This window comes from Capsicum annuum, chromosome 5, assembly GCF_002878395.1.
Source record: "Capsicum annuum cultivar UCD-10X-F1 chromosome 5, UCD10Xv1.1, whole genome shotgun sequence".
In the NCBI taxonomy this organism is placed as follows: Eukaryota; Viridiplantae; Streptophyta; class Magnoliopsida; order Solanales; family Solanaceae; genus Capsicum; species Capsicum annuum.
The window spans coordinates 87,169,829-87,187,167 of NC_061115.1; positions in this window are offsets into that span (position 1 = coordinate 87,169,829).

The window sequence follows — 17,339 nt, forward strand, 5'->3', positions numbered from 1 at the left end:
GGTCTGCGGTTTTAGGATTTCCTCATGTACTATAAATGCCCTTTGTGAGTTTTGTTTTGTAGAATTACGCACTTTTGATATGCACAAACTTATTCACAGACTTATTTTGATTCCAAGATTAGATTTTGATCTTGGGATTCTCTTGTATTGACTTTGGGTCTTTAATTCAGTTACAATTATGTGTTTTTCTATGTATTATTATCATTATTTCATCTATGATTTCAATTATGAATGTTTTTGATTTCTTCACAAGCATGAGCGTCTAGAAACCGATAGATAGGTTTGTAGAAACCTTGGCGGATTGATGAAGTGGGGAAAGTGTGATTGTTGAATTAAAATGATGCCCATGTCATACATTGCATTATCTTCAATATATTAAATTTTTTAGCGGTTGAAAATGTTAGGATCTACCTATATTATTGCTACTTACTCCAAAGGAGGAGTAGTTACTAGGAAAATATAATGACAACAGTAATTTGGAGTTTAACTGTCAATCCACGCTACTAGGTATTATCTAAGTAAGATGGTTAGATTTCATATATTAAATTGACACTCAAAAAGTAGTAATTATCTAGGATCAAGATAAGGGTTAGTAAAACGACATCTCGAGACTCAAAAGCTAAAGGGTGAAATTCTTCTGCTCGTCCAAAAAACTGTAGAAGGTACATAACTTATTGGGTCAGCATGCAAAGTATCAGGTTGGTTAAAAAAATCATGATAAACCCATAGAGTTGAGAAGCCAGGAGAAACACAATCCTAGTTTTCACTTAGGACTTATTACAACCGAAGTTGATATTATCTATTTGTTCATTACTGATACTCAAAATCCCCAAATTACTTTTCCAGTTCCACCCATTGATTACAATAACAGAGAGATACAATTCCATATTTTCCATTAGGATTTGAACCCAATCTTTGTTAGGTTACTATATTTGGTAGTGACCATATCATCTTTAAAGAGGGGGTATAGCTTGGACATCACCAAGTCCATAATTTATGGCCAGATTTAACCCTCTGTTTTTGAAAATTGGATAAATATATCCTTCAACATACTTTTGGACCAAATTTAGTTTTGATGTCATAATTTAGGGAAAAATTTAACTTCATTGTTAAGAAACTTTTCCCTTGTACCCTTTTTTTAATAGAAAAGCCCAAATAAATGTTAAATGACCTTATTTTTTTTAAATAAAATACATCCTAGTCTAACTCATCCGAACAATCCCATAAATAATACAAAAATAAATATGCCCCTCTCTTAGTTCTGTTAGTTAAATTTTTCCAACAAACAAATATATTTCTTTTTCAATATGCAGTGCCGGTAAGTTGTTTGCAAATTAACAAAAAATAAAATTTTATGGGATATCAAAGAATCATGGATCTAGAGAAAGTGTATTACAAACTCTACTAACGGTCCAATTATGTTCAAATTTCAAAATTTTGGTATGCAATTCTATGTGCATCAAGATTCTAGAATCAGTGGATAATTTTTTTGAACAAATAGTATAACGAAAAATTTGTGTAGATCCAAATTATAAATGAAGACATAAGAAGGTATATATGAAACAATTGGCAGAAAAGGATACCTCTTGACTCAATCATGAAGAAAAATATATAGTGGGCTAAATCTGCTATATCTGAGCAGTAAATGCCATTTTTCATGAGCTCTACACTAAAGTAGATCCATGAACTTGGGGAGGGGTACATTTATTTTTGTTTATACTGATGCAAATCAATTTTATATTGAGCTACGCCAGATAAAAATCTAGTGTCTTAATCTCATCAAAAAAATTTAACCAACAGAACTAAAGAAGGTATATATATTGGTGTCTTTTTTGTGGCTCAAGTTGAGTTCGCTGATGACGCTCAAATTACACCTCCCAGAAAGTATAATGTGGTTGATGATCAAATATATAACTCAATTAGGTTTGGATCGATTGATGTACCAGGGTTTCCTGGAACTTAAGATGCTTAAAACTGAAAAATATCCAAGTACTAAGGTTTTTTTTTTGTTAGATGTGATATACTTTTGTGTTTATTTTGTAGGAAAGTAGGTTTTGGAGCTAAAAAATGAAAAAAAAATTAAAATGTGCAGAAGGCCTCACTTACGGGCCGTAAGTTCCACATACGACTACTGTAAGTGGCCTCGTAATTAATAGAAGAAATTGTTCTGAGGTTCTGAAAGTTAAAGATTTTTCACTAAGAATTACGACACAAACTTACGGGGCATAAGTACCACTTACACCCCTCATAATTTCCTTCGCGGGTAGCATTCTTAAGCTCTCAAGTTTTGTTTTAAACTTACGATCTACCTAGGGGTCCATAAGTACCACTTACAGCCCATAAGTGGGTCAGTAAGTGATCACTGACCCAATTTTCCTAATTCATTGTCGTTAGTTATTTTAGATTTATGGTGTTATATATAAATACCATTTTGATTTTATTATGTTAGTTTACTCACTCTTTATATTGACAATATTATACTGATTCTAATATTTGACTTTTGATCTTGGAATTCATTATTCTTGGTTGTTATGGTTGACTATTAATTTGAGATTCTGGGGTTTGTTCTTAAATTATTGTAAGATTCTTCTTATGTTTTTTATTAAAATCAATGGAAGTTCTTGCGAATATGATCGGCTTAACCACCTAACTAGGGTTGTAGGAACCCTAGCTAATTAACAAAGTAGAGGAAGTGTGAGGTCATTCTAAATTAGTGTTTATGCATGTATTATGATCATAATTGGGTTGATTTCATTCTTAATGATTGGATAAGTTAAGAAATTTCCTAAATTTTAGATCATCTTCAACAGAAAAGTTGAGACTAGAAAAAGAAGATCTCAACAGTAATTTAAGGCTACTAACCCTTATCTAATTAACTTGACACACAAAAAGAGATAGTTAAACTATGATACAACACAAAGGTAAGTAAGGAGACACTCGGAGACTCACATGGTGAAAAGTGGCATTTATCAAAGGCATTCACAAGATGGTTGTTAATACATATCTTGTTAAATTCTATGTGCAAGCCATTGAGTTAGTTTGATGGAGCACAATAAGTCTATGGATTAGGAAGTCAGGGGGATTATAGTCATGTGTTCATCTAAGATTGATTTAAACCCAAAAGCGACGAAGATTTTGTTACCGTTGGTATTGTTTTCACCAAATCGCCCACTTACTTTTCTACATATTTGCAGCTACTTCACCAAATTCGTGAAAGATATACAACCTATTCTCTGTGGGTTCGGCCCCAACCTCTGTTGGGTTACTATATTTAACAGGGACCGCATTTTGTTCTCTTGGGAGGTATTGCTTAAAAGGCATAATATTTTGGCATTGTTTCCAGAGAATACGATTATGGATTGATTAATTAAAGTTGTTGAGGTCGTTGGGTTTTACTTTTTTTTGCTTGAGGTGTATGATAGTTTATGCCCAATACTAGGTGTCAATGTAATCCTTGATTCCAGCTGATCTAAAACTTTAAATAACCCTATGACATAATCATAAGATGTCGCATCACAGTCATGATTCTTATCATGAACTGCCTTAAGATGATCCACTTATGTTGAATCCACTACTTCTATTTGGTGATCATGAGATAAATACACAAAACACTGTGCAGTTACTCGTTGAAAATGTGAAGGGACGTGGATTCTCGTCCTGCAGCTCAAGAGAAAAGACAGAGGCAGGAACTCATCTAAGCAATATTGTTCAAAATCTGAAGAATGAGAGTCATTGCCTATCCATCACTACTCAAGTGGTAAGGCTACTTTTGATCCTCCTTTGACGGTAGTTTATGAATTAAGAAATTATACTATTGATCTTCATGATACACCTGAAGAAGAAATTGAGAAGTTAGTGAAAAATGGTGAGTCTTCACAGAAGTCTAAGGGTGTTGAGAAAAGAGTTATAACTGATAAAAAAAGGTAAGAAGGTTGAACTAGATCTGAAGACCATTCCATGATCTCTCTCTCCTTTTTCATAAAGGTTGAAGAAGCAAGAAGAAGGGAAACATAAAAAAATTATGTCTATGTTAAAGGAGTTGATTGTGAATATCCTTTTTGTAGAAGTATTGTAATGCAAAGTTCATGAAGTACTTAGTGAAGAAGAAATCGATGGTGATTTTTGAGCCCACTGATAATATACAAACTTGTAGTGCTATTACTTTATGGTCTTTGGTTGAGAAGAAAGAAGACCTCAGAGCTTTAACTATTTCTGTCACAATTAGGTCCCAAAATTTTTCATGAGCATTGTGTAACTTGGGAGATAGCAGAAATCTGATGTCGCTAGTGGTGTACAAGTTATTAGGGATAGGGGCACCAAAGTCGACGTCGATGAGATTATTGATGGTTGATCGAACTGTGAAGAAACTAGTTGTTATAATGTGTGATGTTTTGATGAAGGTAGCTTCCTTTATTTTCCCAGGTGATTTCATGATCCTTGTGTCACAACCCAAAAATCAAGGGACATGATGGCACTTGTCTAGGTGAGACTTGAAATGTAAGCCTATCATCTAAACTTATATGAAAAGGCAATAACACCAATACCCAAGGCAAGGCTCCTAGAACGAAGCCAAACCACTCAGATACATAGTGAAATTAGAGACACATAGTCAATGATACCAAGCCAAATCCCAAAACCTAGTGTCACAGTGTAAGAACATAACTAGTAAAACTCGTGATCAAAATACACAACGTATCCAAAATGGAACAACACTATTTCTAAATACAAAAAAGACATAGTATTAATAAGGAAAGGTAGTAGTCCACTCCGAACTCCTGAAATCAACCGATACCTCAAAAAGCTCCAAATGCCACCAAAATTAACCTACTTAAGGAGCACTCAAATTTGGATCTGCACCGAAATGGTGTTGTAAGGGTAAGTACGCTCCACTTGTACTCAGCAATTATCATAGGCGAACTTGAGCAAAGTTGAAAATAAAGCATACAAAATTCACACTAAGGGTACGTCACCTACAGCCAAAAAAAGTCCCAAATGATAGTCTACACTGTCTCCACTAACAGTTCCATAATATTCACATAAACCATAGTAATATAAGAGATAAATACAAGTATACTGATAGCACCAATATAAATGGGAAGGAAGAAAAATGCATAGAGAGGTATCAAATCAAGGAAAGATAACATATCATAGAAAAATGCAAGGTAAATACAAATTCAATAGTGATAATGATAAGGATAATAATGATGATGATGATAAAAATAATGATGATGATACCCAAGTTTTTCGCACAACCTCTGTATACACCTACGAAGATAAATCTTACCGATATAGGAAACATAGGGTGTAAATCAATCCATTAACAAACAATATCCAATATGAATATCCATAACTCCTCTCCGAGACATATATCGGTAGAGAATTTTAAATGCCACCTTTTCTATCAAAAAAGTCAGTATATCCAGTATTCCATGGTGGTACCAATGTTCCATGAATGAATATGATATAAGGATACAATGCTCACAACCGACTAGAATGAGATATTTCCATATCCAACTAATATACCAACCAAGAGAGCCAAAATCCACTCATTAATCCACTCATCCATGAATCCAACATAATCCATATGCCAATAGAATGTAATACATTAAAAAGTCACCCTTGATACCACATTAGGCTTTTTCATCTAATCATCTAATAAGATTATAAATAATTTCTACATACACAAAGCCAGTAATGTCATATAGGACACAACATGGTAACACATAGCAATTAATATTCCAAAACCACACAATAACATCAATATATAGGCCTCTAAACGGGCACAAAACAATAATATAGGCATTCTAATGATCAGTTCACACACCCTTTATATAATTTTGTACCAATATTGACCGCCCAACCCAGTTTGAAGAAGGTTAAGCTATAACCAACCTCGAACGAGCCATAAATCATTCTAAAATCCTTCAATCCAAAGCCTTACTCGATGGGCAGACTTGGAATCAACTAGGACATAGAAATATAGAATTTTTGTATCAAAAGAAAGACAATGATACCCATATTACCTAATTTTGAGTCAGGGTTATAATGGTTTATTTAAAAAAAAGGGTAAAATTGTAATTTTATTTTTGAAACATATTACCCATACTCTTAAGAGTATGTAGATGAAAACCCAAGTGAAAACAAGTTAGAACAAGGTCCAAATCGACAACAACCATTTTTAAGCTTTTACGGTACACGCTAGGCTTCAATATTATGGTAGGATAGGTCTAAGATTCTTGAGTCTAGTTTCTCAACAAAACCTCAAGAATTTCACTCGTTGACCCTTTCGGGTACCTAACAAGTGTGTTTTTTTCGATTACCTATTACATCAACGAGGCATCCTTATTGTTAGGAAGATGCCTAAGACATAGTCAACTTCTTAATCACCCTTATATCTAAGATAGTTAAAACTAGCAAACCATATCAATTAATAGTATAGTATAGCCTTTTCACCCAAACCCCTCTTTCAAGGATGATATAGGTTCCCAAAGTTCACCCAAACCCATCTTTCAAGGAAGTTTGATCTTTCAAGAGTTTAGGATTTTCACCCACAAACCCATTTTAGGTACTTGACGCTTTCACACACAAATCCTAACTAATTTAACCAAGAAATAACAAAACTCATCATCAACAGACTAGCATATACACAAATATAGCTCAACCCATACATAATAGCACCTTAGTTCAACATAATCCCAGGGAAATACAATTTTAGATACTCATTGTAGAAAGAGAGAGAAAAATATACCATAAGGATTAATCAAAACATCCATTCTTCATTTGTGCTAAATTCAAAGTCTCAAAAACAAAAATACAAAATGTTGCCCAAATTAGGGTTTTAAACATAAAATTCAAATTGTTGATAGAGTTTAGAATGACCAAAAAAGAAAGGGTTTTATCCTTTAAAAGGACATGAGTTCAGCTACATGAATTTACATAACTACCCGTACGTATATTTCCCGCTTAGCCACAATCTCAGAACTTTGACCTGCTAAACTAGCCGTAAATACGGCCATTAGACCGCAATCATGGTAACTGAGGCTTGTTTTTACTTTAGGTATTCCAGCTGCACCTCTTTCTTCTTTTTGGTCCTTTTCTGATCAAATCCACATCTTTTATTCCCCTGACTTTTATGCCTATAAAATATGTAAATTAGTGAATTTAATCATTAATTTTTCTCACTTATACCTTCAAATCATAGTAGTGTACACGATTATTGAGTGCACTTGAGTGGTGAATTCACCACTTATCAACACCACCAACTTAAAACTTTTCTTGTCCTCAAGCAATACTACTTCTTACCATGAGTCAATGCACATGTATGCCTAAATTATTTGGCCCAATGGACACAATGACTTCAACTTGATTACTACCACAAATAACTCCTCAAACATGGGCAAAACTATTATCACAATACTCCTCGACATAAATTTGATTTTCAAGGATGAAAAAGACTTCAAAGAGAAACCACGCAAGTATCACTAATATACTACAAGTGACTCACCTTTTAACATCAAATACATTATACTCTTTTTGCCTTATTTCTTGGAAGGTGACAAAATCACCCACCTCAACTTATTTACATGCTTCCTCACAAGATAAAAGATTCCACGCACCAAGTTATCATATATGCAACAATGGATTTAAGTGAAAAACTCTCTCTCTCCTAAGGACTCACTATGCTAACAATTGCCATGCCATAGGCTTGCCCTTATTTTTAATGGCCACTATAATGAATACACTTGGTTAGAGATCTCAATGGGATTTTTGAGCTTGTAATGTAGGTTTAGGGTAGGGTGGGATATCATTTATGAACAACATGGTTATTCCCCCCTTGAACATATACATCACACTATTCTATCAAACTTTTGATCATGGGCTACTTCTTTTGTTTTCACTATTTACACATATGCCTACTTTCATTTCTCTGGTTCACCTATTTTGCTTTTATTTTTTCTTGCACACTGCATGCTTTTCTTTTCTTTGTTGGATCCTTTATTTTTCTTATTCATTTGTTCTCATTGCTTAAGATATTAGACACTCACTTATACTTTCGTGGCCCAAAGTTACCTCATTGAATCTTCACTACCCCCAACTTAGGCTGTAAGCCTCAAGTTGCATTTTTTAAGTTCAAGGAGGATAGGGTTCAAAAGAGGGTTAAGAATTGAAAGTCTCACGTCTTGCAATGTGTTTAACAAAGAAAGGTCCAAAGGCTCACAAAGATGGACTACGATCATCTCACCAACCTAGTACAATCAAAATTAGCTTTGATAGAATAATGGAGCAAGTTCTTGATTGTATAAGTACAAATGAGATTTGGATAAACAAGCTCACCAATAAATTGGCATGCAAACTCACCAAGTAGGCTTAATTTCCCCTCCAGCTAGGGAAAAAATAGAGTATCTATCAACTTTCATAGGACAAAATTTTTGGATGGAAGGGGGTACTTTCTTTGCAATTGCATGACTCATAATTTGCTAATTATGACACCAACCCAAGCCTTTATCTCACATTTTAGTTTTCATATGGGCAAACCTAATGTCTACTCACACTATGCCATAGGTATAAATGTCACCCCTAATACAAAATGTCACGGGTATTAAGACCTCCCCTGTATCCATGGCTCAACCCAACCACGATGTTTTTCACTCAAAAATGTCGTCACTCAGTCTAGCATAGGGAAAACTTTGTCCAATATTGCCTTACACAAAATAAAGAAAAAGTAAACATCTAAAAAATGACTAATCTATGTAAATATGGGAACCATCAGAGTTCTTGAATATTACAACCCAAATAAAAATAAAAATAATTCAAAAGAACATAAAAATATCTAAACATATTAATATTATAGGTCAAAATGAAATCAATCTGGTGATGGGCAACCCTAACTAAAAACTACTAGTGTCATCGCTGCACAAACAATCTAGCATCAAGAAACATAAGGTTGCTCCCTGAAACAACATCAAGAGCTGCTATCAATCTCGGTCTTTGCATCATCAACAATACCCTCAGGGTCGGACCACTCGATTAGGGCCTCATCATTATTCTCTACTCGGGATGTATTCGATCACTTGTTTTTAGGACCGTCCGCAAGACCTTCACCCTTTTGACATCTTTCTAAAGAACTTATCTCTCTTTTTCACCCTTTTAATATCATCTCATGTGAAACCCAGAGATCTGGATGTCATACATCCAAGGTTGAGTAGGCTCCCTCAATCCTAACAATGGTAGCTTCCTACTTCTTCTGGTCTTCCAGATACTTCTCATAATAAGATCGGGACACATATGAATGGCTAGGGGTGGAGGGCTCTCCTAGATCTTTGGAAAAACTCGACATGAGCTCCCTAATGGTTGCAATGTCAACACCAATCTCCTCAAGAGGTTCGATGGTTGATGACCTACAAGACTTAGGCTCCTTACATTAACTTTCCCAAGTGGATCTTCTTTTTCTTGATTTTTCCTAGTGCTCCTTCTCTTTGAATTTTCAAAGGATAGATGGGGTAAAAAGGCACACCCAAGTATATCTAGGGTACTCCTCAACTCCATTTTTCCCAGAAAGCTCAATAATCAAATAGGTAAATAAGAGATGCATACCACCCTGGTTATTGAGGAATTTAATGTAAGAAACCACGAGCTGACAAATATTTAAAGGAATGCCATATATAATGCAAGCAACTATACGAGTCTGCAAATCTGGAACTGATGTCATATGGGTACAAGGCCAGACTCAGCTACATATAATGTTCAACCAACTTTGAGCTTTAGTAGTAAAGTCATTCATGGATATGTTTTTCATATTCACTACCCATGAGACTTCCTCTTCATGACATAGTCTTTCTTCAAACCAGATTCTCGGCTCACACACCATTTCTTTGAACCTACCTATGTTTACATTTGGGAGCCTATAGATATTATTGATTTTTTATTTACAAAAGTTTACCTCCTTCCACTAAATCCTGATAATCAAGGTGGCTAGGTTTGAAAAATACATTACACTAAGGTTATTGTAGAAGTAGAATAACCATTGCTTATTTGGCTTGCAAGAATTAATGTAGAATTATTGCCACCCCATGGCCATAAGCCGGTCATGAAATTCTAGAATCTTTTCTGGCACTTTTTCCAAGAATATTCCTCTTTTTGAGTGCAACTTTATCCTCGACAGATGCCCATAGTAAAAGAGTGCCATGAATCGGACTTGGTCGTATTCTTCCATGCTATGATCCTAAAAGGCAAAAGAACAATACAAATACTTTAATAATTGACATCTACATGCACAAACTAAGGCATATTGTTCACTAAAACTCATGGGATAGATACATAGCGACGTTTAGACAAAAATTTAAAATGCAACATTTTTGGCCAAGGCCGAACATTAGCCTCTGTTATCGTGATTGTGGGCCATAGAGTCGTGATCGTGGACAATAGATCCATGATCATGTCCATAGAGTTGCGATTAGAGGCCATAGAGTCGCGATCGCAACCAAGATGACCATAATCACGGTACCTAAGACCAGTTTCAAGCCAAATTTTTCAATGTCAAAAATTCATATTTTAATCCAAAATATGTTATACAATAAGAATTAACACTAAAATCAGTGAATAAGGTTACTAGGTACTCAATCATGCCCTTATATTGTAAAAATCACAAGCTAAGACTCATTTGGGTATTTGATCGAGCACTTGGTGTGCACCCTTCATTTTTATCAATTTCACATCCAAATTGGGTACTTAAGACATCCTCTTATGAGTGTGCACCATTTCTAACTGCTAATCATAACACATGTATAATTAAGCAAATATTTAAGCATGAGGATACTAATTTTAGTACTTTCATATAGCATGCATTCTATGGCCTATTTTCAATATTTAAAGCATGTATTTGAGCCGCTTGTTGGATGAGTGATGCAAGATGGATGCAAGGATGATGTTGGAATGCTCAAACTTTGGCATGAAATTGGTTCATTTAGCGAGAAAAGTTTAGAAGTGAGTGTAGGGAAATAGGGGATTTGGATGGTCATAAAACTACTTTGACCATGATCGTGGTCCAAGGTCTACAATCGCGGACACATGGGTGATAGGGATGATGACCAAGGTCTTACAATCACTGTAACTGGGGGCATTTCTACACCTTTATTTTCCTCTGTTTAGCTTGTTTTTCATTTTGACACATTTTCCCTTGTTTAGATCACTTAAAAAGGATTTTACACTTTCCCCTTCTCAAATTTATTCAACACTCTCCATAATGCCACAAATGCATGGATTATGCAATTGACAAAATTAAAATCTACACTTAAAAATTAAAACCAAAGGACACGGGCTTGTTGCCTACCATTTGTGGGATGCCTCCCATATAGTGCCTTAGTTATCTTCGTGGAACAACATCTTTGTTCTTTCTCATGTTGGGTCCTCAAGGACCCTCTCATTCACTTTCTCAACTTCAACATCGATCACCAATACCACTTGAAGATCTATGGGTTATTTCTTTGTTTTGAACACCCCAAAGGATACTTCACCATCATGAACTCTAAAATACATTTCCCTAAGCTCTAAATAAACTATATCTCTTCCTATAGCAATGAAAGGTCGACCACGAATAATAGACACCTCTTGGTCCATTTCACAATCTTGCATCATGAAATCCACTAGTAAGATGAATCTATCCACTTTCACCAACCCATCGAACACAACACCTACTAGTTTTTTAACAGACCAATCCACCATCAAAATCCTCATTGATGTTGGAATAGGAGTTTCCAAGCCAAGTCTTTTATATATTGTGAAGGTCATGATATTTATACTTTCACCAAGGTCACATAAAGCCTTCTAAAACTTATGTTTCCCGATGGTGCATAGAATTGTAAAAGCTCCCGGGGCTTTCTTCTTTTCTACTATCGTACTAGCCATGATAGCGCTAAACCCATAAGTAACTTTAATAGGGTCACACTCAACAAGTCTCTTCTTGGACATCATTTTTTTACACACTTTGCATACCCCGGGATATCATGGATAGGTCAATCAATGGGATATTAATGGAGAGGTTGGGAAACTTAGCCATAAATGTTTTGAGTTAAGCACTATCCTCATTATTTTTTAGACTTTAAGGGAATAAAGAGGGAATCATCATAGTAGGCATTGGATCTCTTTTCACTTCATTATATTTAACTACCTTTGGATCACCTTCTTTACCATCAACTTCTTCATTCAACACCGACTCTTTTTATTTCCTTTCATGAGACTTTAGAGTCTCTTGCTTTAAATCATTGACAAGCTTTTTCTCTACATCGAGCTCCTCTTTGACATCTACTATAAAATCACCGAGGATTTTACCACTTCAAGAGATAATAACAAACACTTGTGCCATATTTTTAAAATTACCCTAAAACTGAGAATTTCCCCACCCCACCCTTAAAAATTAACATTATCACCAAAGTATACTTTAAAAGTAGAGATAAAAATACTCTCCAAGGCCTCTAAGCCTACCTAGTAGCAGCTTTATACATAAATACTTCCCATACTTAGCATAATTTCTGTAGTGTTTTCAGTACTCGGACTTTCCATCAACATTTGACTCAACAAAAACAAAAACTAGTGAAGTAAAGAAATAATACAATACTACAAATAAAATATACGTTAACATAACTTGGGTTGCTCTCAAGCAACGCCTGATTTAGTGTCGCGACATGACCCAATCAACTTTTTCCTCCACCTTGAGGAAATAAATTTCACCCTCAGCTTAGCATCCATCTTTTTACTTCTTTTATAGGGTGATGGCACGAATATTAAAAAACCAACTAATGGATGGTGTATGGTAAACAAATTAACCTTGAAGTGTGGTATACTTTTATGTTTCTTATCTGGTGCAAAATTAAGAATATAGGATCCTTGTTCCTCATATTCATACTTTTCCACTATTTTAAATACAAATAAGACATCAGCTAAACATAATGTTGAAAAGTGCTTTGAATGAGGCCCAACAAATCCCACTTCTAAATTGACACTATCCACAACACCCTCATTCATATTAACCTTCTCATTTGTAATCTCAAGGGAAAAAATGACAGTTGAGTTGTTGTGATTCTTGTGTTAATGCATAAATTATCAAGGATCCTTTATTGATTTTCTCATCCTTTGTGGTGATGGTGGTTGTAGTATCTCCTTAAATTGTTCAACAACTTTATTTTTCAAGTAATTAGACTTCCTTGAACTATCAGTAACTTTATCAGCAACCGACTATAGAATCAACTCTGCATCTATCTCCTTAGTTCTCTTTAGAGGTTCTGTATCACATGGAAAATCTCCTTGAGTCCTGGTATTTACTACCTACTGCATCTGCCCTAACTGATTCTCCAACTTTTTCAGAATTACTTGCCAATTTTTAAGTTTAAGGGCGAACTGATCCTTGCTGGCCATGATCACCTTTATCATGTCCTTCATGTTGTTGGCCTACATGGTATTGAAACATCTCCCACTGGTTTTTCCATGATTAAATTTATAGTTGTGTCTGCGACATTTGATTATAGGCGTTCACATAATATGGCCTTTGATCATAGCCCATAAGCACTACCAAATCTGGATTGACAGCACACATAGCTGTAGAATGACCACTATTACCATAAATTATACGCTAAGTTATGGGCTGCTCCAAAGGTAGGACAGTGTCAACCTCATATTGTGAAGGTCCTATCCTTGCACTTCCATCAAAATATGAACAAAATCCTCTTAATGGTGTCCCCCACAAAATAACAAGAATCACCATCACTCAAAAACCATTTATCCCAGGCTGACATATCAAGAATTTTGAGGAACAAAAGTAAAAGAAACTAAAAAAAATAATTACTAAACTATGTACAACTCAACATGGCTAAACTAAAAATAAGATAGTTGCATATTTACAAGTCCCCAACAACAATTCTAAGAACTTGTTGCAACCAAGAACACACACAAGTGTACATTCTCTCACCAAGTAATACAGTGGCCTTAATTAAAGTCGAATATCAATCCCTTAGAGACTTTTCTTGACAACTTATCAAATTCTAGTTCAACTATTGTGATAAAGTAACCGAGAGAGTTTTAGAGTTGTAAATTAAAAGTAAAGTAACTAATGTTGAAAAGTAATGACTTTGGACAATCGATGGATAAAGACCCAGGTGTAAGTCTTATGAATAATCATAATAGGAAATTGAACTTCATTAGTTATACAACTTATCTTGGTTTATGATTCATAGGGTTTATCGCATGATTATGGTCTCCCGACCTCTAATCGTTACCTAACTTAGTTTTTACAACTACATCATTGAGAGAGGATGTAATAATCCAATTAGATGCAAGAACCTATCATCCAACATGTGAACCAAGAAATTATTCTAGGTATTTCTCTATCCTAGTTGATAATTCAAATTCCTTATATTATAAAAGAATATGAACCTTACTCTATCTATCCCTACGTTCTATCTTTCTATCCCCCTTCCCGAGATAACAAGGTCAATAATATAACTATTTTAAGGTTAGATACTCATTAAAATAGTTAAAATAAGGATTAAAAAAACAACTAAATATGATAATTAATAAAATCAAACTCAATTCAAAGCAAAAGTAAATATGTTCTTGGCCTTAACCCCGAAAAGGGGGCGTTTAGCCACTAAGGAACATAGTCATAATCAAGATGCATAAATACATAATAAGATCCATTAAAAAGATAAAGTAGTATAATAAAAACCATAATTTATGTGTTTTCCAGATCCTCTCCAAGTTTCAAATCCGTCCAAGGAGTATAACAAAAAAGTACAAAACTCCTATTTATAGGAGGACAAAACTGCTGTATTTTTGCAGTAGGCTGCGTCGCGGGGTTTATTCTGCACTTCTATTTGTGTGATGCACCATTATCTTTGATACCCACTATTTTGGGTCCCTTATGAAGCTCCTGATTAATGGAAAGATCCATTTATCCTTTGATTTGGTCCGCGATGCGCCATTGACATCCAAGGTGTCCAATTCACGTCAAGTTGTGTCTTATGCTTCCCTTAATCTATTCCAAGCCTTTTTTTGTTGTTTCAACTTTATTATAATATTGTATATTCTTCATATATAATAATAATTATCAACTAAATAAGCATCATATAGCATTAAACTCATCAAATTAGCGCTCAAACCAACACAACATCCAAGACGCTGAACTAGAAACTTAAGAATACTAGTTTTTCCCCTTTGGATCTTTCACTTAGTTTTTACTCTTGGATTCATTAAATTGGACTTTAAAAAATATTAATGAGTTTTTCCAATTATAGTTACTCAATAATACCATTTGTAAATCAGTATACACATTAGAATCAATCGCGATCAACTAGAACTACACCTAGCTCTAGCTAGTAAGACTAGTTTTCTCATATGAACTCTAAATGACCAATTTGATTCCAACTTGTTTGAAATGCATCTTAAAAATTGTTATCAATTAATTAAACACATAGATTGTAATTTATATCATTATTGGCACATTAATCACACTAGAATTCCTCAAAAAAACTAAATTTCACTCCCCGATAATGCCGCCATATTGATAACGCTTACCTATACCACCAAAATTAGTTGAGGACAATCATTGTCAATAGCTCAACTTATATTGAGGTCGAATCGACACGAAGATAAATTAGCATTATAATCCTACGGGTGTTAAATACTACTAATATGCTTCTCGTAATATGAATAAAACAAAATGCATAAATAAAAATAGGGGGGAATTTTGGTTGATGTAATACCCTATAAGATCCTAATCTTAGTTTGGTTGTAGTTGCATTCTTAAGGGATCTAAGACTTGAAATTTTCACTAAGTTTTAAGAACTCAGTATTTTTCAAGAACCCTAGACTTTATGGAATTTTATTTTGGTCTTCCTAATATCAAGATGTAGGTTTTTGAGTTGATTCATGTTCAAAGTTTTTAAAGGTATGTCTCCTGGGAGTTACAGGAATTTTAGATGGGCATAAGGGTATGCTTGGAAAACGAAAATAGTGCACCCATCGAGATAGGCCCACATCGCAAGGGCTAGTCCACTAGGATAGGGCCCACACCGTGAAGGCTAGTCCACTGAGATAAGCCCCACATTGCGAGGTCTATTTCGTTGGGATAGGGCTCGCATCATGGGGTGTATATTTTAAGATTCTTAATTTAACAGTTCAAGGGGTAATTTTGTCCTTTTCCCACGACCAAACCCGTCTATAACATGATTTGGGACATCAAAAAGGGCATTATTTACTCTTTTTACTTCAAATTTCTCTAAAGAAAACCCTTTTTTTTTCCAAGAACAAACTCATGTTTTTCACCAAGAAATAATGAGTTCAAGCTTTCAATACGAGAAATCTTCAAAAATTCAGTTATAAAGGTATGTAGGTATTCATCCTTAGGCCACCTTCACCGATGGAGCCCAAAAATCTTTCTTTTTAATTAAATTATGGAGGTTTTCCTTTACTGTGGAGTTATATATGTTCAAAATCGGTTAAATTCATGTGTTCCCTAGTAATTTGAACTCAATTTATTTCTATATATGATCTTATGAAAAGTTATGTTGTACCATGCTTTAAATTTAGTTTCCCATGTTATATTCTAGTGAATTTTATGTTAAATCCCCAATTTATGAATTTATCCATCTAATCATGTTGTTTTCCTCATAATTAACACATTTCCGTGTTCATGTTCATAATTCTCATATGTTTGATAAAATGTCTATGTTATGGGTCTTTGAACCATAATCCCATACTATAGTTTTAAGCTTTGATATCGTATTTTATGATCATTCAGTGATAGTGGGTTATCGACACCCATTATCTATGTGTTTTGCATGATTTAAGATTTTCAAGTAATGATTCAGTTAAACCAAAGATACTATTATTATTTTACTCAGTTGATATAACCATGATAAGCACCATTAGAAGTAATGTTAAGTTAAATTTAGTTTAGTTTAGTACTAGTGTAAGTTCTATTTGGAGTAGGATTTAACACCCAACTAACCTAGGGATGAGGGCTCACCCACCAGTTAGTATTGGGTCCTTATTAAGAGTCTCTAAGTTCAAAAGCTACATAGCCAACATAGGATTATGAGATGTCATCCACTAGTTTTGGACTGACACTCTCTTAGGGGTCACCCACCAATTTAGGATTAACTTCCTAGTCCTTAGGGATATCATATTAGTGGATCTACACAACCAGTGTTAGAACCTGTGGTATAGTACTAGAACCCTCCCAACTGGGGTTACAGGTTCGACCTCGATTAGTTTAAATTAGGGCATGTCATTTATACGATACCTCCCACAGTTTCAGTCAGTATGTCAGTGTTTCTCAGCTCAAGTTT